The 22706-nt window shown below is 44.1% G+C and overlaps 1 protein-coding gene across 1 annotated transcript in view; it reads left to right on the top strand.

Annotated features, from left to right (window-relative positions):
- Positions 1 to 8039: 8039 nt before the first annotated feature.
- Positions 8040 to 22706, top strand: part of FAM3D (FAM3 metabolism regulating signaling molecule D) — a 157059-nt gene continuing 142392 nt past the window's right edge. Inside the window, exon 1 of the mRNA XM_082266268.1 lies at positions 8040 to 8246. The gene's annotated coding sequence lies outside the window, so the exon portion shown is untranslated. The remainder of the gene's footprint in view (positions 8247 to 22706) is intronic.

Raw genomic sequence — 22706 nt, 5'->3', positions numbered from 1 at the left:
GATTGTATCTATGTGTGAGACCTTGAAGATGGAGGATGCAGCTGAAGCTGCGATGGAGGCGCAGTTATCCTTTGACACATACAAGCCATCCAGAGCAGCAAAGGTGTTTTCTTTCCCTGCTTATTTTGACAGAATTGTCTCTAAAGAGTGGGGACGACCACAGCGTCCCCGTGGGGTTCCTAAGCATTCTACTAAGCATTACCCATGAGGAGTCCCTTCTTAAGAAGTGGACTGTTCCACCAGTGGTGGACCCTCCGGTTTCCAGGTTAAACAAGGCAACCATTATTCCGGTTGAAGAGTCCCCTGCCTGGTCTCGCAAACTCTGACCAAGTGGGCTAAGCTCCTAGCCTGGACCTGGAGGGAGAAGAGCTCCCCCTGCCTTTGCTGAACTGGTAGAGCAGCTTATCCAGGGGCTGCAGTTTATCTGTGTTGCCTCTTAGAATGCCGCTCCCCTGATGGCTCACCTCTCTGTTTAGGTGGTGGTCCTTCGCCGTGTCTTTTGGCTCAAATGCTGGTCTGCGGACCAGACTTCTAAAAAAGCCTTGACTGGTCTTCCCTTTCAAGGAGATCGCCTGTTTAGAGCTACCCTTGATGACATCATTAAAGGTCTCACTGGGGGAAAGAGTACCTTTCTTCTGCAGGCTACTAAGGGCAAGGAACTTTGTTGTAGACGTGGACCTTCCTTCTCTGATCATAGGAAGTTTTTTCGTCCCTCAGGGTCGACTAACAAGGGCTTGAAGGCTTTTAGGGCCACCTCTTGCGGATCCAAATGAACCTGGTCTAGCAAGCCAAAAGCGGGATTTTCCAGACCTGCGGACAAGGCTCCTTCTGCATTAAAGTGCGCCCTCACCCATATGGGGGGTGGGGGGACGTCTTTGCTGGTTTCCGAACCCGTGGACTTCCCTGGTGCAAGACAAGAGGGTCCACAAAGTCATTCAGTCCAGCTACAAGATCAAATTTTGCTCTTGTCCCCCAGCAAGGTTTTTTCCTTCCAGCCTGCGCCTGTCCCTAGACTGGTTATAGGGTCTGTTTGAGGCAGGACTAGACCTGTTCCTTCAGGGAGTGATTGTCCCAGTTCAGGTTTTTACACAAACCTGTTCTCAGTCCCCAGGAAAGAAGGCAAAAAGCATCCAATCCTGGACCTCAAGGCACTTAACTGCTTTCTGCGGGTACAGAAGTTCAGAATGGAGTCCATTCGATATGGTGGCATCCCTGCATCAGGAGGATTTCCTCGCCTCTAAAGATATTAAGGATGCCTATCTTCACATTGCAATATGCGCCAGTCACCAGCGTTTTCTCCGCTTTGCTGTGGGAGAGGAGCATTATCAGTTTATGGTGCTTCCCTTTAGTCTCTCCTCAGCTCCTCGAGTCTTCACAAAAGTGTTGGACTGGTGCTAGACTTGCTACGCCAATGGGGGATCACAGTACTGGGCTACTTGGACGATCTCCTTCTGCGAGCAGGATCTCCCTCTGTTCTGGTGGAGAACCTGGAGATCCCAATACAAACTTTGCGAGAGTTAGGCTGGATTCTGAATTTTTAGAAGTCTGCCCTGGTTCTGTCCACAAAGCTGGACTATTTGGGCCTGACTCTGGACAAACTCCAGAAATTGTAGGCTGCAATTTGCTTCCTGCTTTCCAACAAATGGTCATCCCTCCGGACTTGCATGCGGGTGAGGGGCCTGATGGTATCAACCTTCGTGGTGGTTCAATTTGCACAGTTCTATACGAGGTGCCTGCAAAGGGAGGTTCTGACCAAATAGGAAAAGACTCTGCAGTCTCTGGACAATCAGATCCGGCTGAGTTGGGGAACAAAGGAGTCCCTGATATGGTGGCTTCGCTCTCCAGCGATTCGGCTGGGAAAATCCTTCCTCCCCTTGTATTGGACAGTAGTCACCACAGATGCCAGCCTGTCCGGCTGGAGAGGCATCCTCAGCAAGCATTCTGCTCAGGCGACCTGGACGGTGGAAGAGTCCAGACTACCGATCAATGTGCTGGAACTCTGAGCTATCAGATTGTGTCTGGATCATTGGACGGATCGTCTTCAGGGATGTCCAGTGCGCATCCATTCGGACAATGCCACCGCCGTGGCTTATGTCAATCACAAAGGGGGCACAAGAAGTGTCTTGGCAGCTCTGGAGAAGGCCGGCATTCTAAGGTGTGAAGAACAGTTTGTTCCAGCCCTCCCTGCCGTACACATTCCGGGGGTGGAAAATTGGCAAGCGGATTACCTCAGTCGGCAGGTGTTGGACCACGGGGAGTGGTCCCTTCATCTGGAGGTGTTTCATCAGCTGTGTCTCCAGTGGGGCACCCCTGAGGTAGTTCTTTTGACGTATCGGTTCAACAGAAAGGCGCAGAGGTTTGTGGCTTGGTCAAGGAAACCACTGGGGGTTGCCACAGAAGCACTGGTAATTTATTGACTGTACATTTGTTCATTTCCCTTTTCCCCCTTTCCAGGTTTGTGGGAGTGTCTGTATCCAATGAGGGTGATTGTTGGACAGTGGAGGAAACCCAGCTAGTGACACATTGGCTTTTGTGGGAGTCCCAGTGGGAGGGCATTCTTGCAATGCATCCTGGGATTGCTCATAAAAGCCGGTGGGGACATGTGACAGGTGTCTTTGGCGGGAAGCAGAGTCCCAGGAGGAGGCAGATGGCTGCTCTCTCCTCCTGCTGTGTATGAGGAAGGTGGTCTTAGACAGTCGGCCTAGTGAACCAGGTGTGGAGCTGAGCTGCAGAGGATCCAGTGTAGCTGATGGTGGAGTTACTGGCAGAGTCTCTCTGGAAAAACAGTGTCCGTGTGTACTAAGGGACTTGCCAAAGGGTCGGCCCAGGAAGGGGACAACTCCAGCGAAGTCAGGGGATCAAAGAGCTAGCTCACACAGAGAGAAGTACAGTAAAGGGGGTGCTGTGCAGTACCCTGAAGAATAGGGATAAAGGGGGTGCCTAGTTGGGCCCTGAAGAGCGATTCACAGAGCAGTTCATTAAATTCTTCTTCACTGCTAGTGACAAGGTGAACCTTGCCATACTCAGTTATATCTAGACGTCCCAGCAAATTGTGCATAGTTCCTACTCATCCCTTCTCCTATCCAAGTTCTCAAATAAAACTACAAAAAAAACCAAAACCCCTAGACTGTTTCTTGACTGAGCCAAGCACTTTGAAAATGCTAAACTATGATGTTGTTGCTATGGGTAACCCAGGGGAATCCGTAAAACCAGCAGCTCCCAAGGGAGTAGTGCTACACATGACAAAATGTGGAAAATTTGAAGGGGTAGGAATACTTTTTCAAGACACTGTATGGTTAAAGCCTAGTACACATGGGCCAAATGTCGGGCAGCATCTTCCAGTTCAATAGAAACCAGCTTACATTTGGCCCGTGTGTATAGCAGCCGTTCTGACAGATACTGGTCATACTGGTATGTCGAAGGGTCATGACCAAAAAAGCTCTATCAACCAGCTCCCGATCAGCGCTGTCAACCAATGGCTGAGAGTGCTAACCAGAGTGTTCTGGTGGGGGGCTGTCCCCCTATCAGACCAAGATAGCACAGCGGAGGAGATCGCTGTACTAACAACACGTTGTTAGAACAGGGGTTCCAACCTGAGCTGTCGTTTTCTTTCTTTCAAAAAAAAATTTGTACTGTGTACAAGGCTTAAGCCCTTCAGAGTCCTTCCTGTGGAATCTCTGTGCCCTGTTTTCCTGTTTTTTTGTCTCCATTTTGGGCCTCTCGGACACCCACCTAAATTCTGACATGCAATGGCCACAATGTTTTGCTTTGCAATTTTAGCTTGGTCCGCCTAGTTTGACAGGTGTCAGGTGCCTCCTACATGTGAAAGTCCTCCATCGCATCAAAGTCACATCACATCAGAGGTTCCCCTGTGGCCCCTATACATGAAAGAAGCATATAACAGTACATCAGAGTATCCTCATGATAGATACCTCCATCATATCAAAGTCCCCCCTATACATCAGAGGGCCCCCCCCCCCATCACCACAAAGTACCCTCATCACAAAGTTAGAGGCCCCTCATTCACATCCAAGTTCCCCCAATACATCAGAGGCCCCCTATCCCTATTCCCACCACAAAGTCAGGGGCTCCTCATTTACATCAAAGACCCACTATACATCAGAGGTCCCCTATTACCACAGAGTCGCCCCATCACATCAGAGTTCTTGTCACAAAGTCAGAGGCCCCTCATTCACATGGAAGTCCCCCCTATACATCAGAGGTCCCCTATCACCACAGAGCCCCCCTTCCCATCACACAGAGTCTCCCCATCACAACAGAGCCCCCTTGATCACAGGGTCCCCCATATGACATGTAGGATTCTAGAGTCTGACAGGCAAAAGTATACAGTGGTCCAGAGCATGTCATTCCAGCACCCAGCCCTGGGCTGTAGCTTGGACCCAGAGGACCCTGGGAATTCTGTTCCAGTTCCTAGACAGCCCCACTGGAATCCCCATTGGAATAAATTCCAACTTGAGAATTAGAATTTAGTATATTTTGCAATTGATAAACTCCTAAGGCTGGTTTTATGCTGCGGTTTGGCCACAGTGTGGGTGTACCCGCAATTTTCATGTGGCTATTGGCTAACCCACAGTTTCCCATGGAATTTTTATTAGATTACACATTTTTGGCACATTTTCTGAAAGCAGCTCACAAAAAGTCCTGCATAGTGAATCCTTGATGCGTTTTCAGTGAAGACGCCAAAAACGCACAACCTAATAGAAAGTCTATGGGAAGCCGCAGGTTGCCACATGAAAATCATGGGTACAACCCCGCAGCTGCAAAACTGCAGACAGTTCTTGTTCAATGGGTACCTAAAAGAAATGTAAATATGGATTTTTTTTGGCCACAATAAAATGTTTAAGCCCCACCCTGCAGAATAGATTTTAATACATTTTTTTATTATCAGACTGTCAAAAAGGGATTATATTTCTGGATCTAATTTATTCCCAATGTGTTTTTATTGTTTATAATATTAGTGAAGAAGAATCATCATTTTATCTAATTATACATGAGATCAATTTTTGCTATATTTTTATTATTATTGGTTACACCTGAATATTTTTTTTAAATTGTATTGAATTTTGTCATCATTTTTATTGATTTACATATTAGTCAATTATTTATGATTTTTTTTGTACACGTTGTACTTTTGAGTTAATGTAATGCAGTAAAAATAAAAAAATATACATGTATGTTTTTATGCTTGTTTGGAACGGGGATGGAGAAGGGGGGGGGGGGGATCTTAGAGCCCCTGAAATGCGTTGGCTGTTCTGTGTTGTCTCCTTGTGGGCATATATCAATGATTAAAGCATTTAGACTCTCTGACCTTTTTTTTGGTGCTCTCTTTGGATTTTGAATTCATAAATCTGGGCTTGCTGGTTTTGGGACACCCTGCTTTTGCTAAGAGCAGCCTTACTGGAGACACTGGGGTTGATTTACTAAAACTGGAGAGTACAAAACTTGGTGGAGCTCTGCGCAGGAACCAATCAGCTTCCAGTTTTTTTTTTTTTCGTCAAAGCTAACTGAACAAGCTGAAGTTAGAAGCAGCTGATTGGCTACCATGCACAGTTGCACCAGATTTTGCCGTCTCTGGTTTTAGTAAATTAACCTCATCTGATGGATCTAATCATGGTTTTGATCCAGGACCTCATTTTTACCTGTTTCTCTTGAATCCTGGGACAGTTGAGTGACGTGTTTTAAAGTCAGCCATACACGGATCAAAATTCATCAACTTCAGTACAACCAACCTGTTGCTCTTCTTTTGTTGTATCACTACTGGTAGCTATAGCGGCCAGCAGTGACCATTGTATTCTGACACTGTCAGTATACAATAGCTCCATGGAAGGGATTCCTCCATCAACACTGACCTGTGGTTGAAGGAAAAAAAATTGCATAATGTCTGGCCTGCCAAACAGACCTATCCCTGAGCAGTTAAATAGCCTAAAGCTGGCCATGGACAGATCAAAATGCATCCAGTTCAGCAGGAACCAGCCAAATTTCAATCAATGTATAGGCAGGCTGGTTGTTCTGAGGTCAATCAATAGTACAGCCTGTTTTTTTCCTTTAGATAACTGCCAACAGCTGTAGCCGCAAGCAGTGATCATTGTATTATGTTGGCTGGGAAACCCCTGCTGTCAGAAGACAATAGCCCTGTGGGAAATCAAGTAATGTTTTTTCCTTCAACCCTTGGTTAAAGCAAAAAAACATTGCATATTGTCTGGCCTGTATAAGTCCAATTTCTCATACGTTTGAAGCACCCTGTTTTTTTTTTTTCAAATCAGTGCATCATTTTAAGCTGGCCATTGACGGTTTGAATCTTGGCTGGTTCAGCAGGGATTCGATCCATCTATGGGCAGGCTTATTGTATCCAAGTCGATCCGTTGTTCGACTTGGGTACAACCAGCATGTCGGATTCCTAGCATGCAATAATTGCCAGTGGCCACAGCGGCTAGCATAGGTGTGTGCGGCCTATTCAATTAGGTCAAACACACATGATTGTGTGTGTGTATATATATTTATTTAAATATATATATATATATATATATATATATATATATATATATATACACACAGGGTTTTTTTTCTCAGAGAATAGGTGCAGGAACTCCCCCATTCTAAGTCACTTCGCCCCCTACCCACCTCGGAGCACTGACCCTTGGTTTCACCCCCCCTACACAGCTCCGAGCACTGACCCTTGGTTTCACCCCCCCCCCCACCCAGTCCTGAACACTGACCCTTGATTTCACCCCCCCTACCCACCTCCGAGCACTGACCCTTGGTTTCACCCCCCCCGCTACCCAGTTTCGAGCATTGACCCTTGGTTTCACCCCCTACCCAGCTCCCAGTACAGACCCTTTTGGAGAATATAGGGCCAAGTATCATTTTGTAGTATGGAATTTGGTAATGATAACAAGAAAAGCAAAAAAATAGATCCCCCACAGCCAGCAGCAATAGACCCCCCCCCCAGCAACAACAGACCCCCCAGCAGCAACAACAGATCTCACAGCTAGCAACAATGGACTCTCCAGCAGCCAGCAACAGTAGATCCCTCCCTAAACAGTAGATCCTTTCCAGTCACAATTAACCCCCAGTTACAAAAGATCCTCCACCGGAAACAATAGATTGGCATGCAAAAATAGATCCCCTCCAGCAACAATAGATCCCCCAGCAGCAAGCATCAGTAGACCTTCCAGCACACCCGAGAACCCCTTGCCATGTCATACATTCAGTGCTGGAGGTGCCGGAACTGCGTTCCCCCGCGTTCCTGCTGAAAAAAAGCCATGTGTGTATATATATATATATATACATATACACACTAGCACTTTAATAATGGCAGAACTGGTCAGAGGGAGGTTTTTACCATCTCCCCACCGGTACACAGAGCGATATTGCTAATGCGCTTAGGGTGAGTAGAGTGTGCCCAGTCACATCCGGCACACCCTTTGCGCATGCCTATGGCCGCTACCAATAATCACTGTGTTCTCCCGGCATGGATGGCTCCCCATGCCCCCCCCCCCCCCCCCCCCCACCGAGAGAGCATAGTAGCTCCATGGAAGGGATTCCCCCCCATCAACGCTGACTGTGTTGATGGGGGAATCAAGCAATTTTCTTTCCTGCAACCCTTGCCAGCCTTAGAAGTGCATTGTTATTTCCCTGTTTAGGTTTGAATATGATTGACTACTATGGCAACCTAGATACCCTTTTTTTTCAGATACTTTAGTAAATGAGGCCCATTGTGTGTTGGGTATCAGTTGGAATGTAGTAGACAATATCATGTAGCAATATCTCTGGAGCTAGGGACCTCAGCAGGAAATTATGTGACTTACCTTTGCTCTAAATGCATATAATTCAACCCCTCCCTTCAGGATTAAAGATATTTTTCTTTATCTCTCTCCTCCTTCTATCTATATGTCACAACCAGCTCAGCAGCTGATTATTCCTCATACAGGTGACTGTGACCCTGTTTGTTGGGACAGGTGTCTAAGTGGGAGTGGAAGTTGCGTAGCAGGTTGAGCAAAGTAAGGCGTGTTACAAGGCATAAATTGTCTAAAAGAATAGCAACACAATTCACGCATTTCCAGTTTACCTGATTAAATCTCCTCCCTTTGCCAAGCTTTCTACACTTCCTTCACAGACTTACAGCACTTGTCATCTGACAGTGACAGCACCGATTGTGGATTGTGCATGTAGCGTGGACCTCCTTCATTCACCTGAGAGCTCCAGGAATCAATCTACTTGTCACGGTAAGGGACTGCTTAAATGTCTACAGTATCTTCATAAGAATATACGTTCCTCTGTATTCCAAACATTCTACAGTATCCTCAAAAAAATATACGTTCCTTTGTATTCCAAACATTCTGAACATTGACTTTAAGGTTTATTTTTTTTTATCACGTGTATAAAAGGAATAAAGCTTGGATTGGTTCTTGGTTGTGACTCATGAGTTAGTTGAATTTTTACCTAGACATTATTTTATTACTGATCATATTTAACTACCTTCTGGTTTTTCATCACTATGTAGTAAAGTTTTATTGGCTCACAAACATTTATGGCTTTTTACAGTGAACTTTGTTACTGCCATCCCTTCCTATATGTAGTTTTTGTATTCAACTTTTTAATATATATTTTTTTCTGAAACTAGAAATGAAAGCTGTATTTTTATTATACTCAAAAATGATATGTTAGTTTTAGGTAGAGACTGACAATCTACAACCACTGACTTCCCATAAAATCTACCAATAAGCTCTTCCCATGGATGTTTCCAGTCCTGCAGATTTAGCTTGTTCTAGTACACTGTCTGTAATGATTCCATTTCATAGTGGCTGCAGCAGGTGGGCTGAGCTGAGAACTTTAAGGGGTGTATTTATTTTAAAAAAATTCTCAGAGCTATTTGTCTTGGAAAATTCGGGTTACATAGTTACATAGTAGTTGAGGTTGAATAAAGCAGTGTTAATTTTGGCAGCAAATTTCAATTTAGTTTTAGTCTTAGTCTTAGGACTAAAATGGAATTTTAGTTTTAGTCCCATTTTAGTCTTCTGCAAGTGTTTTAGTTTTAGTCGTATTTAGTCGACTAAAACTCCAGTATATTTTAGTCGACTAAAACTCCAGTACATTTTATTCGACTAAAACTCATTTTAGTCATCTATAATCGAATGGGTGTAGTTCAATTGTAATTTGTAATGCATTATTTAAGCATTTCTCTACAATTTCCAAACTGCTGGTCCTGGAGTGAAAAATCTAATATGTCATTATTTATGGTATTAAGCTTTGAGCATGCACCAGTGTTAATTTTGGCAGCAAATTTCGATTTAGTTTTAGTTATAGCCTTTTGACTAAAATGCCATCTTAGTTTTAGTCGTATTTTAGTCTTAAGACTAAAATGCCATTTTAGTTTTAGTCGTATTTTAGTCATCTGAATTGTTTTAGTTTGAGTCGTATTTTAGTCGACTAAAATTGTGTTAATTTAGTCGATGAAATTGTTTTAGTCGGTTTTAGTCGACGAAATTAACACTGGAATAAAGACAATAGTCCATCCAGTTCAACCTGTGTAGGTGTGTATGGCAGTAATCATCTCTCATACCCCTTAATGTTCTGATCCTTGAAATATATGTCCAAGAGTCTTTTGAAAGCCACCATACTTCTCGCAGAAACTACCTCTTGTGGTAGAGAATTCCACAATCTTGTAGCCCTAACAGTAAAGAACCCCCTGCGTTCCCTGAGGTTAAAACGCTTTTCCTCTAATCGCATTGTATGTCCTCGAGTCCTCATGCAATCCTTGCGACTGAATAGCTTTTTTCTATGCTGAGATCACCATTGAGGTATTTATAAATTGCTATCATGTCCCCTTTCAGGCGTCTCTTCTCCAGGGAGAATAAATTAGGCGATTGCAGACGTTCTTCATAATTAAGGTCCTCCAATCCCCTAATTAGTTTAGTTGCCCTTCTCTGGGTTGAATGTTATTCTTCACACAGAATAGATTGAATCAAGAAAATACTGCATTGTGGTCTCTAGATGAAGATGATCATAGTACATTTAGATTTATTTCCTTTGACTATCTAGTGCACATGTGTCAAACACAAGGCCCACAGGCCAAATCCAGCCCGCCAGGTCATTTCATGTGGTCCCCACACCTCTCATGCAGTTGTGCCACCCCCCTTGTTTCTGCCCCCACCTTGTCTCAGCAGTCAGTAGCAGAACTCCTCCATGAGATCCTGCGCTTCTCCTTGCAGCTGAGGAGAGGCTAATCTCTGCCCCCCTTCATCTCAGCAGTTAGCAGCAGAGAGGAGGAAAGATTTCGATACTGCGTCTCCCAGCTTCTCAGAATTCGGAGTCCAGCCCTCCTCTGGTACACCTCTAGACCCTGCACTTTCTGCCCCCAGCTTTTTCCCAGCAGCAGCACACATTAGGGGAATGCACTGTGATGTAAGGGGTTAAGGTGCTCTGGACATCTAGTCTTACAGATGCCACCGGCCCTTTGAGGGCAACCATAATGCTGATGTGACCCCCGATAAAATTGAGTGAGACACCCCCGATGTAGTGGCTATAATTTATTTTTCTTCCTGATTCATTCTATTAGGAACATTTGACTAGCAGAGAAAATAGCCTTAAAACATTCATTTTTGTCCCCATGAGTACAGAATTAATGTACATGCAGTTTCCCAGAATAAATAGCTCTGAAAATCTTTTTATAAATTTATTTTTTAATTCATCAAAAGACACATTTTTTTTTTAGTTTTGATAAAGTAGGGAAGGGCAAGATCCCCTGTAAAGTTATTATTGCTGTCTGTGTCCCCACTGGGCCAGTCAGTCTCTGTTTGTCCTGGTGACAATTGTGGCCAGTGAAATAGAGAAAATCTTCCAAAGGGAACACTTGATTGGTGACAACTGACCGGGAGAATTTCTCTAACATGTTATACTTACCTGCTCTGTGCAGTGGTTTTGCACAGAGCAGCCTGGGTCCTCCTATTCTTGGGTTCTTGGCCGACACTCCTGGCCCCTCCCTCCTGCCAGGTGCCCCCACAGCAAGCAGCTGTGGAGGCACCCAAGCAGGCGCACTTCTGAGACGCGGCTCTGTGTGTCCATTCACACATGGAGCCGCGACTCAGCCAAACCCCCTCTGTCTCCTAAATTGGCTCACTGGCTGTGATTGACAGCAGCAGAGCCATTGGCCAAAAGGCAATCAGGAGTGCAAGTCCGTGGAGAGGCAAGGCTCTTATGGACATCACTGGATCGAGAGGGGGCTCAGATAAATATTGGGGGAGGGGGGCTGCTGAACACAGAGTTTTTTTTTTTTTACATAGAATGCATGAAGGTAAAAACCTTGTGCCTTTACAACCACTTTAACCCTTCCCTACGATATATTAAAATGACTTTACTAAATATGGTAAAGCTGAACTCCAAGCAACATGTATAGGTGTTGTTTTACCTGTCAAAGGATTTGTATCTCTGTCCATCAAGCCCTGAGATTTACATTGCTCTGCTACACAGCACATTGCAAAAAAAATGTTTGTCTGCTGTAGTTTCAGTTTTACCTAAATATCTCTTCTATCCTCCATCCTGTGACCGAACAGGGAAAGGAGAAGTAGCACGGTGGTTATGTCATCTCTCTGTCATGCTGTTCTCTCCTCCTATCAGAATGCTCCTTGTCAGCAAGTGAGCACTGCAGCACACCTGACTGGCTCTTTGTGCTGCTTCTCCGTCCAGTCTGAGCTCTGTACCTTCAAATTCTGGCACACTGCTTGCATTTAAAAAAAAAAGAAAAACAACTCTTTTACGTGTTAATGATTACAGAGCTGTATTGATTTGTAATATATTTCAGTTCAGCTTTAAATTGTTACTAAACCCACAACAGTAAAATCAGTCTGCATATGCAGTAAAGCATGCTTGGTATACTTACTGTGAAACCTAAGGGGTTAATCCTCTGCATTGTGTAAAAAGGCTGTTTGGTCCTGTCTTCTGTGATCCTCCCCTTCTTCCACTGACTCCAGAACAGTTCCGGATAAGACAGAGCCTTTGGAGTCAGACTGCACATGCTCAGTTTGGTGCGTACTGCTAGAGAGGTTTTTTTTTTTTTCTTGGGAGAGTGATCAGCACAGGACCAATCAGAACTGTCCAGACAGAGGGTCAGGGGTCCTGCATCCTAATAGGACAGCCCAATGCAGTATGAAAACTCCTCCAACGAGCTTTACCAGGAGCTGATAGAAGTCACAGGACTGCTATATACTGCTGATGAAAAAAGGTATTTAGCAGTTAATATTTACTAAAATAATGACATTTCCATGTTCTGTGTACTGTGGGAGACCAGACATAGTGAATGCAGGCTCCTGGGTTTAGTAACACTTTAGGCACAGCGATCTTGCAATCAATGTCCAGGAGAGATATAACAAGCTAGATGTTGTATCAACATGCCAGCAGCTACTCAAAAAAAACACACACACACACACACATATATATATATATATATATATATATATTTAATATGGGTGGAGAACACAATGATACACACATTAAAAAAATAATACTGCTCATTAATTGGTGTTGGATTGTACAATAAATCTCCCAGTGTGAGGACATGATCAGTACAATAGTTCACATGTGGTCATTTTAAATGGAAATGTATTCAGATGAGATGGAAATGAGTTCATTAGGAATAATGGATTTTATAACATTGCACTTGTATGACTCTACATGATGTTCTTAACGAACATTAGAGAGTACACAACCCAACTTTATGGAGCTTATTCAACAATAAAGGCCATTCAATAAAATGATGAATACCATCTCCTCTCCTATTTATTTAAACTCTCTTGCCCATAACAAGGGCCACACAATATTAACCCATTGACTCCCTTAGGCTGTACCCGTACGTCCTCAGGTTAAAGTCACAGCTCCCAACTGTCCCTAATTTTGAGGAACTGTCCCTGATTTGGAACAAAGTCCCTCTGTCCCTCTTTCCTCCTCATTTGTCCCTGATTTTGGTCTGATCTATATAGTTGTATATAAAATACACTATTCTGCTGTATATAAATACACTATCTTTCAAAAAGTGTTTCCCAGTGCTTAACCTTTCATCCAATTTCTAAATTGCTGCATTTGTAAATTCCAAAAGCCAACATAAAGGAATAGTAGTGGTAAAAAAGCATGTGTGGGTTTAAGCAAACATTTTTTGTACAATTCATTTTTAAGGGGGGCGTGGCATGGGGTGTGCCCTATGCCTACATACTTTTGTTAATAGATGTCTCTCATTCCAATCTCAGAAAGTCAGTAAGTTCCCTTCTTGCAAACAAGTTTTGAAATTCCAAAAGCCAATGTAATAGAATAGTAGTGGTAAAAAAGCACGCATGGGTTTAACCAAACATTTTTATGTACAATTCTCCTTTTAAGGGGGCATGGCATGGGGTGTGCCCAACGCTTACATCATTTTGCTAATAGGTATCCCTAATTATCAACTCAGAAAGTCAGTAAGTTCCCTTCTTACGAACATATTCTGTTCTGGGAGCTCGTTTGTAAGTTCAGGGCTAGGACAAGGGGTGGGCAGGAGTTTCGAAATTCCAAAAGCCAATGTAATAGAATAGTAGTGGTAAAAAAGCACGCATGGGTTTAACAAAACATTTTTATGTACAATTCTCCTTTTAAGGGGGGCATGGCATGGGATGTGCCTTATGCCTACATCATTTTGCTAATAGGTATCCCTAATTCCCATCTCAGAAAGTCAGTAAGTTCCCTTCTTACGAACATATTCTGTTCTGGGAGCTTGTTTGTAAGTTCAGGGCTAGGACAAGGGGTGGGCAGGAGGGTAGGCCTCCCTGGGCACTGTGGTATCATGCGAGTTGGGGGGGCACCACAAGGAGATTGTGAGAGGGGATTTGTGTTGAAAGGAGGGAATTTGTGGGGCAGTAGGGAGTAAGTATTGTTCTAGGAGAAAGCATTTTTTTGGGGGGAGAGGGGGGAACAAACCAAGGTCCATAAAGACATGGATGAGCGAATTTTGGGTGGAGGAACCTAACTGGCCTTTACAGAGTCCTAAACCTCAACCCGATAGAACACCTTTGGGATAAATTAGACTGCGAACCAGGCCTTCACGTCCAAAATCAGTGCCTGGCCTCACAAATGTACTTCTAGAAGAAAGGTCAAACATTCCCATAGACACTCCTAAACCTTGTGGACAGCCTTCCCAGAAGAGTTGAAGCTGTTATAGCTGCAAAGGGTGGGCCAACCCAATATTGAACCCTACAGACTAAGACTGGGAAGCCATTAAAGTTCATGTGCTTGCAACGCACCGCAATACTTTTGGTAATATAGTGTATCTCTCACATTAAAGACTGTATCAGAATACCCCAACAACCAGACATTAGATGCTATTGCATAATACTCTAAATCCATCAGAAACTGAACCAATGCAGATAATGCTGTTTTTCAGTGCGTAGCTGTATCTTTAAATCCAGCATTGAGGTAAATATATTTAAAGAATGATTCCTGGCATCAGCATGTTCTACATAGTTACATTGGTTCAGCTTGGACCTTCCCTTCCCCTAAGCCTTCCCTGGAACTTCCGCTCCTAAGGTGACAGCGTTACTATATTTGTGCATCTATTCAAGTGTAGCATTTGCCCCAAGGGTGCAAGTTTTCGTCTGTAGTGCAAGCTAACACGCCTAGCAACAGCACACTGTATGTTCAGCTTGATTGACATGTTTGCAGCCCTGCTCTTTAATGCAGCTATTGCATCAGCACTGACCAGCTTGGCGGACATGTATCTGGTGGTGACATAGCACACCGTGTAACTGGGCTGGCTGTGATTGTTCCACAGCAAAAAAAACTACATTTTGAATGAGATTAAAAATATTCTGTTACTCTTTAAAAATATGTTTTAATATTGTGTTTTATTACTCTTGATTGGTTACTTCTGAAGTTCTATCCCTTATCTTGGTGATTTCAGTCAGACAGGTGCTCCATCACACCCATCCAAGGTGTTGAACCAGATATGTGAAATTAAAAGCGCTACAACAGATCTAGCATCGCCATTTATGTACGTGTAGCACTACTCCCTTGGGAGCTGCTGGTTATGGATTACCCTGGGTTACCCATAGCAACAACTTGACAAATAAAGCATGTTCAAAGTTCTTGGCTCAGTCAGAAAACAGTCTAGGGGTTTTCTATTTTTTGTAGTTTTATTTGAGAACTTGGATAGGAGAAGGGAAGAGTGGGATACTCCAACTTGAATAACTATGCACAATTTGCTGATACTGCTGAATGTGGCAAGGCCGCTGCTTCACCTTGACTCTTCAGTGAAGAAGTATTTAGATAAGCTGTACTGTACTGTAGAACACTCTTCAGGGCCCTTCCTGGTAACCTCTTTGTCCCTATTCTTCAGGGTTCTCTACACGGCACCCCCTTTACTGTAACTCTGTGTGTAAGCTGGCCCCTTGATCCCCTGACTACGTTGGAGTGGCCCCACTATCTGAGCAGACCCTTTGGCAAGTCCCTTGGTACTCACGGACACTGTTTTTCCCAAGAGACTCTGCCAGCAGCTCCACCGTCAGCTCCACTGGATCCTCTGCAGCTCAGCTCCACACCTGCTTCACTAGGCCGACCGCCTAAGACCACCTTCCTCATACACAACAGGAAGAGAGACATCTGCTTCCCACCAAAGACGCCCTGTCACATGTCCCTCCAGCTTTTATGAGCAATCCCAGGATCCATTGCAAGCATGCCCTCCCACTGGGATTCCCACAAAAGCCAATGCGTCACTGGCTGGGTTTCCTCCACTGTCCAACAAGCTTCCTCATTGGATACAGTGGGGACATTCCCTCAGACCCAGTAAATCACACCTGATAAACATGTGACAGGCAACCTAATAGATCAGGCTCCCCTGATAAGCAGAAGGAGCAATAGATGCTTTTGCCTAGAACCTACCTAGGAGGGTGCTACATATATTTCTTGGTGGCCAGTCAAGTCACTTTGATAGGACAGGAGTACAGCACTTGATTAATCTTAGCTATAAATTCAGAAAAGGTCAGGCCAGTATAGCAACTAATTCAGAGAGGGGCACAGAAAGCTTTTTTGGCTAACAAAGATCATAACCAATATCTTGTGGCATCTGCTCAGTGGTCTTTTTTCAACCTAGTAATGTATGATAAAAGGCTGTTTGATATTTGTATAGTCGGTATGGTACCTTTTTTTCTATAGGCTGCCTTATTTACTAAGCTTATATTTGTTGCAATCAGGGCTGTTCCCCCCATGAGGCGAGGCTAGGCTCGGTTCACACTGGGGCGACCTGTCAGGCAACTTAGTCCCCTGACAAGTCACGCTCCATTCAGTGCAATGAAAATGTTCTAATCAGAGTGACTCAAGTCGCTATGACTTACAAAAAGATTCCTGTACCACTTGGGGGCAACATCAGAGCGCCTTGCATTGACTTCTTTTAACCACTTGCCAACTGCCCCATGCAGATTTACTGTGGCAGGGTTGCTCGGGTGCGCATAATCACGTACATGCACGTGAACATGTGTATGCGGTCTCCGCGCCGTGCGCGTGCCGCCAGATTAGACACAGCGGGAGCCAGACTGTGGGAGGAGCGGGCTCGATCGCCGCTGGCCTCTTCGGGGAAACTGACAGGAGAGCTGCCTGCCTATGTAAACAAAACAGGCGGCTCTACTGTCAGACAGGCACAGTGAGATCGTGTGTCTCAGCTAAGCTGAAACACCCATCTCTGTGTACCTATAAATTTTGCGCAAGCCAATTAATATACGCTTTTTTTGGATTTTTTTTTACCAAAAATATGTAGCAGAATACAAATTGACCTAAACTGATAAAAATATTTTATTTTTTAAGTTTTTTTTATTGGGAATGATTTATGGCAGAAAGTAAAAAATATGGTGTTTTTTTTCAAAATTGCTGCTTTTTTTGTTTATAGCGCAAAATCTAAAAGATGCAGAGGTGATCAAATACCACCAAAAGTGTTTGTGGGAAAAAAAGGACATCAATTGTTTTTGGGTTCAGCGACGCACGACCGCGCAATTGTTAGTTAAAATAACGCAGTGCCGAATCGCAAAAAACGGCCTGGTCCTGAAGCGGGTAAAACCTTCTGGAGCTGAAGTGGTTAAAGAAGTCGTTTGAAAGTCGCGATCAAGTTGCGCTGTGCGGCGCGGCTTCAAAGTCGGGCGACTTTGAAGCCGTGCTAGAGTGAACCGAGACTCAGGATGCATTAATGGAGACACAGTGGAGGGCAGCAATGAGAACGGACATCCCCAGTGAAGCTCATTAATGCTGAGCCTAATAAATCGGCTAAGCGCCGGTTCACACTGGCGCGACGCTACTTTCAGGGGAGACCTCGGAGCGGCCGCCACAGACTTCATAACATTGAAGTCTATGGCGGTCGCCTCCTGGTCGCCCCAAAGAAGCTCCGGACCCTTTTTCTAGGTCGGAGCGACTTGTGTCGCTCCTATTAGAACGGGTCCGTAGCTTGCCCTAGTGTGAACCGGGGCTTAATACATTCATGGTGCATCAAAACAAAAGGGTGTTTAATAACCTAAAGTGGAACTAAATTCTAAATAAAAAGGCAGGCAGGCTCGTTATTGCAGAAGAAACATGTCATGTCTCTTTAGCAATAAATGAAACTTTCTTGCCTACTCACAGTTTTCTTAGCTGTGCATGTGAGGCTCAGTTTATATTCCAGGCATGTTGCCTGAATGCTGGATTGACTGCATGCTCCGGGATTAGGTCATCCCGTGCTGGCCAATCAAGATGGTTGAAGCCTGGCACCTGAAAGAAGCTCATGGACATCAGACCGTTGGAGCAGAGGTAAGTATTGTGGACCTTCATTGGTCAAGTATGTTTCCTTTCTAAAGCAGCCACATCCTGAGTAGAAAAGCCTGCATCCAGCAGCTGCAGAGAAGGATGCTTGCTCTGTATGGGAAGGCTCATGTCCTTGTTGATTAGAGAGCTCTGTCTCTGACTCAGCAGGGGCATGTCAGACCTCTTCAGAGTGAACAATGCTTCCAAGAAAAGAGCAAAGGTCCTTTTCTGCAACATGCTGACAGATGATAGGCTTTTCTACTTAGGCTGTGGCTAATTTATTTAAAAAAACAAAGTGTAAGAATTTGCACAATTTTTGTTTTGGTGCACCTGGAATGTATTTAGCTAATTTAAACAATTTATTGTGTTTTGTTGTGGCATTTTTGTTGTTGCATTTATTGAGCAGTGTATATCCGCTGTAATTTGCAGAAGAAAAATAACACCTAGAATCCACACTGAATCATCCTACGATTACCCTACAATAAATGTACTACTAGGTGTAAAAAGCAGAAATGACCGTCAGAAGTGCCCTGTAATGAGTCTTTAACCGGTTGCCGACCGCCGCACGACTATATACTGCGGCGGTCAGCCCCGGCCAGGCAGAGTGACGTATGGGTACGTCACTCGCCTGTCACTGACTTGTGAGCCAATGGCTGGCGCACGCCCGCCCTGGCTCGTTCACTGACAAGTCAGTGCGTGTGACCGGCGGACCCGATCGTCCACCGGTCACTCACGATCGCTCCGGTGAAGGGAGAAAGGCGGAGCGGCTTATGTAAACAAGCCGCCCGTCATTCTCCCTGGTGTAAAAATGAAGATCAGACGGTTCTACTATGTAGGACCGTTGATCTTTGTTTTTACACCAATAGCCATGTCCCACTACAGTTAGAAACACCCCCCTAGGACACACTTAACCCCTCCCTCTCCAATACAGTTAACCCCTTCCCTGCCAGTGTCATTTTTGCAGTAACAGTGCATATGTATAGCACTGATTACTGCAGTAATGTCACTGGTAACCCCAAAAGTGTCAAAAATGTCAGTCAAGGGTCCGATCTGTCCGCCGCAATGTCGCAGTACCGCAAAAAAAGTCGCAGATCGCCGCCATTACGCATTAAAAAAAAAAACACCAAAAATGACAAAAATCTTTCCCTTTGTTAGTAAACGCGATAACTTTTGCGCAAACCAATCAAAATACGCTTTTTGCGATTTTTTTTTTTACCAAACATGTAGCATAAAACAAATTGGCCGAAAATGTTAAAAAATTTAGATTTTTACATTTTTTGGGGGGGGGGGAATTTCATATAAAAAAATGTGAAAAATATTGTTATTTTTGCAAAATTGACGCTCTTTTTTTTTTTTTGTTTATAGCGCATGATCAAAAAATCGCACAGGTGATCAAATGCCACCAAAAGAAAGCTCTGTTTGTGGGAAAAAAAGGATGTAAAATTTGTTTAGGTACAGCGTCGCACGACCGCGCAATTGTCCGTTAAAGTCACGCAGTAAAAAATCGCAAAAAGCTCCCTGGTCTTTTAGCAGCCAAATCCTCTGGGGTTTAAGTGGTTAATCAAGGTGATGAATGAAGTCTCTGCTTGAAACCTTTTACCATCCATTTTGCTTAAACCTCAACTCCAGACACAACAAAATTACTCTTGCAGTCCTGCCCCCCCCCCCCCCCCCACCTCACCCACTGCAAGGGTTGAAGAGGTTTATACCTCAGAAATAATAAAAAAAAAAAAACACCTGAAAGACAAACACATAATGAGCTAGTATACATTGCATACTAGCTTATTATGAAATGCTTACCTTAGAATGAAGCCCTGCAGTGCCGACCGCTCACCTGTCTCAATAGCTCCCTCTATAATAGCTGCTAACAAAAATTGCATGTAAAATCTGACAGGCTGGTTGTGCCCAAGTTGATCGATCGATCAACTTAGGTACATTCAGCCTGCCCATACATGGTTCAAATCTCAGCTGTTCCCTGCTGAACTGGCCGAGATTCGAACCGTCCATAGCCAGCTTTGTATACAGGCATGTTTGAAGCGAGGCAGAGGTAGCTTCACTAGGAGGGATATAGGGTGAATAGAAGGAAGGTTGATTTTGAAGAAAGTATGTGGGAGGGGTGCCCTAATGTGGTCATTGTTTCATCTTGGGCCATATAGTCTGTGTAATGAATGTTTTTTCTTTTACCATGCAGGAGTTTTTTATCTTCTAGCAGTGAACCATTACTGTTGCTTTCATGCTCTGTATGACTTACTGCTAAGAAAAAAAAATGTTTTGTACTTCTCAAAGGACACCAGGATGTGTGCAAATGTCAATGAGTTTGAACACATACAGTGGGTACGAAAAGTATTCAGACCCCCTTAAATTTTTCACTCTTTGTTATATTGCAGCCATTTGCTAAAATCATTTAAGTTCATTCTTCTTCCTCATGAATGTACACACAGCTCCCCATATTGACGGAAAAAACACAGAATTGTTGACATTGTTGCAGATTTATTCAAAAAGAAAAACTGAAATATCACATGGTCCTAAGTATTCAGACCCTTTGCTCAGTATTTAGTAGAAGCCCCCCTTTGATCTAATACAGCCAGGAGTCTTTTTGGGAAAGATTTAACAAGTCTTTCACACCTGGATTTGGGGATCCTCTGCCATTCCTCCTTGCAGATCCTCTCCAGTTCTGTCAGGTTGGATGGTAAACGTTGGTGGACAGACATTTTTAGGTCTCTCCAGAGATGCTCAATTGGGTTTAAGTCAGGGCTCTGGCTGGGCCATTCAAGAACAGTCACGGAGTTGTTGTGAAACCAGTCCTTCGTTATTTTAGCTGTGTGCTTAGAGTCATTGTCTTGTTGGAAGGTAAACCTTCGGCCCAGTCTGAGGTCCAGAGCACTCTGGAGAAGGTTTTTGTCCAGGATATCCCTGTACTTGGCCGCATTCATCTTTCCCTCGATTGCAACCAGTCGTCCTGTCCCTGCAGCTGAAAAACACCCCCACAGCATGATGCTGCCACCACCATGCTTCACTGTTGGGACTGTATTGGACAGGTGATGAGCAGTGCCTGGTTTTCTCCACACATACCGCTTAGAATTAAGGCCAAAAAGTTCTATTTTGGTCTCATCAGACCAGAGAATCTTATTTCTCACCATTTTGGAGTCCTTCAGGTGTTTTTTAGCAAACTCCGTGCGGGCTTTCATGTGTCTTACACTGAGGAGAGGCTTCCGTCGGGCCACTCTGCCATAAAGCCCCGACTGGTGGAGGGCTGCAGTGATGGTTGACTTTCTACAACTTTCTCCCATCTCCTGACTGCTTCTCTGGAGCTCAGCCACAGTGATCTTTGGGTTCTTCTTTACCTCTCTCACCAAGGCTCTTCTCCCCCGATAGCTCAGTTTGGCCGGACGGCCAGCTCTAGGAAGGGTTCTGGTCATCCCAAACGTCTTCCATTTGAGGATTATGGAGGCCACTGTGCTCTTAGGAACCTTAAGTGCAGCAGAAATCTTTTTGTAACCTTGGCCAGATCTGTGCCTTGCCACAATTCTGTCTCTGAGCTCTTCAGGCAGTTCCTTTGACCTCATGATTCTCATTTGCTCTGACATGCATTGTGATCTGGAAGGTCTTATATAGACAGGTGTGTGGCTTTCCTAATCAAGTCCAATCAGTATAATCAAACACAGCTGGACTCAAATGAAGGTGTAGCACCATCTCAAGGATGATCAGAAGAAATGGAAAGCACCTGAGTTAAATATATGAGTGTCACAGCAAAGGGTCTGAATACTTAGGACCATGTGATATTTCAGTTTTTGTTTTTTAATAAATCTGCAACAATGTCAACAATTCCGTCAATATGGGGAGCTGTGTGTACATTCATGAGGAAGAAGAATGAACTTAAATTATTTTAGCAAATGGCTGCAATATAACAAAGAGTGAAAAATTTAAGGGGGTCTGAATACTTTTCGTACCCACTGTATAATGACCTGTGCTAAAAACTTAAAGCCGAACCTTAGTCAGATGTAAAAGACACACATTAATGAGGCTCTGTAATCATTAGTCCATCAGTAGATGTGTTTTTCAAATGCAGACAATGTAATTCCCACAATTTGGGCTGTTTCAGTCCTTGTACAGCAGGCCTGGGGAGTGAGAGGAAGAAGATGCACAAGGAACTAACCAGTTTACAGTAAGTGCTGGCAAGAAGCACAAGACAAGCTCATCTCTGTGATGCTTCTCCTTTCACCGCCCAGTACCAGGCAAAGACATGTCCAGGGTGACCTGGGCTCAGAGAAAGTGGGTTGAATGATGCTGGACATCAGACTGAGGACATCTAGTGGTGTAAAAAAAATACTACAGGTTAAAATGTTTAGACTGAAGCAGAACACATAGCAAAAGCTAGTTTTGTTATGTTATGTTTTAATGGGCTATTTACTTTTATTGTGTGTTTTTTTTTTTTGGCTGGAGTTCTGATTTAAAGCTGAACTCCAGTTAGCAAAAAAAGGATATTTTTTAGGACAAACAACTCCCACACCCAAATAGTAAGCCTCAAAATGCTTGGTTATTATAGGGGGTAACATATAAGCAATGAATACTTTAGTGCTCCCTGCTGCAGGTTTCATATGCCCTCAATGACTGATCCCACCCATCCTCAGGCCACCCCCTTGCCAATGTCATTGTACAGTGCAGGACCAGCGGTTGTATCCCCCTTGCCAATGTCATCATGTACAATGCCGGACAAGTGGTTTCATACCCTTTGCCAATGTCATTGTACAGTGCAGGACCAGCAGTTGTATCCCCCTTGCCAATGTCATCATGTACAATGCCGGACAAGTGGTTTCATCCCCTTTGCCAATGTCAAGTACAAGGCAGGACCAGTGGTTGTATCCCTTTAGACTACAGAAAACCATTAGAGTCTCGCCATAGTAGGGAAG

The sequence above is a fragment of the Pelophylax lessonae genome (assembly GCF_965119305.1).
Source record: "Pelophylax lessonae genome assembly, chromosome: 8".
Lineage (NCBI taxonomy): Eukaryota > Metazoa > Chordata > Amphibia > Anura > Ranidae > Pelophylax > Pelophylax lessonae.
This window is presented reverse-complemented; position numbering and strand designations above follow the sequence as displayed.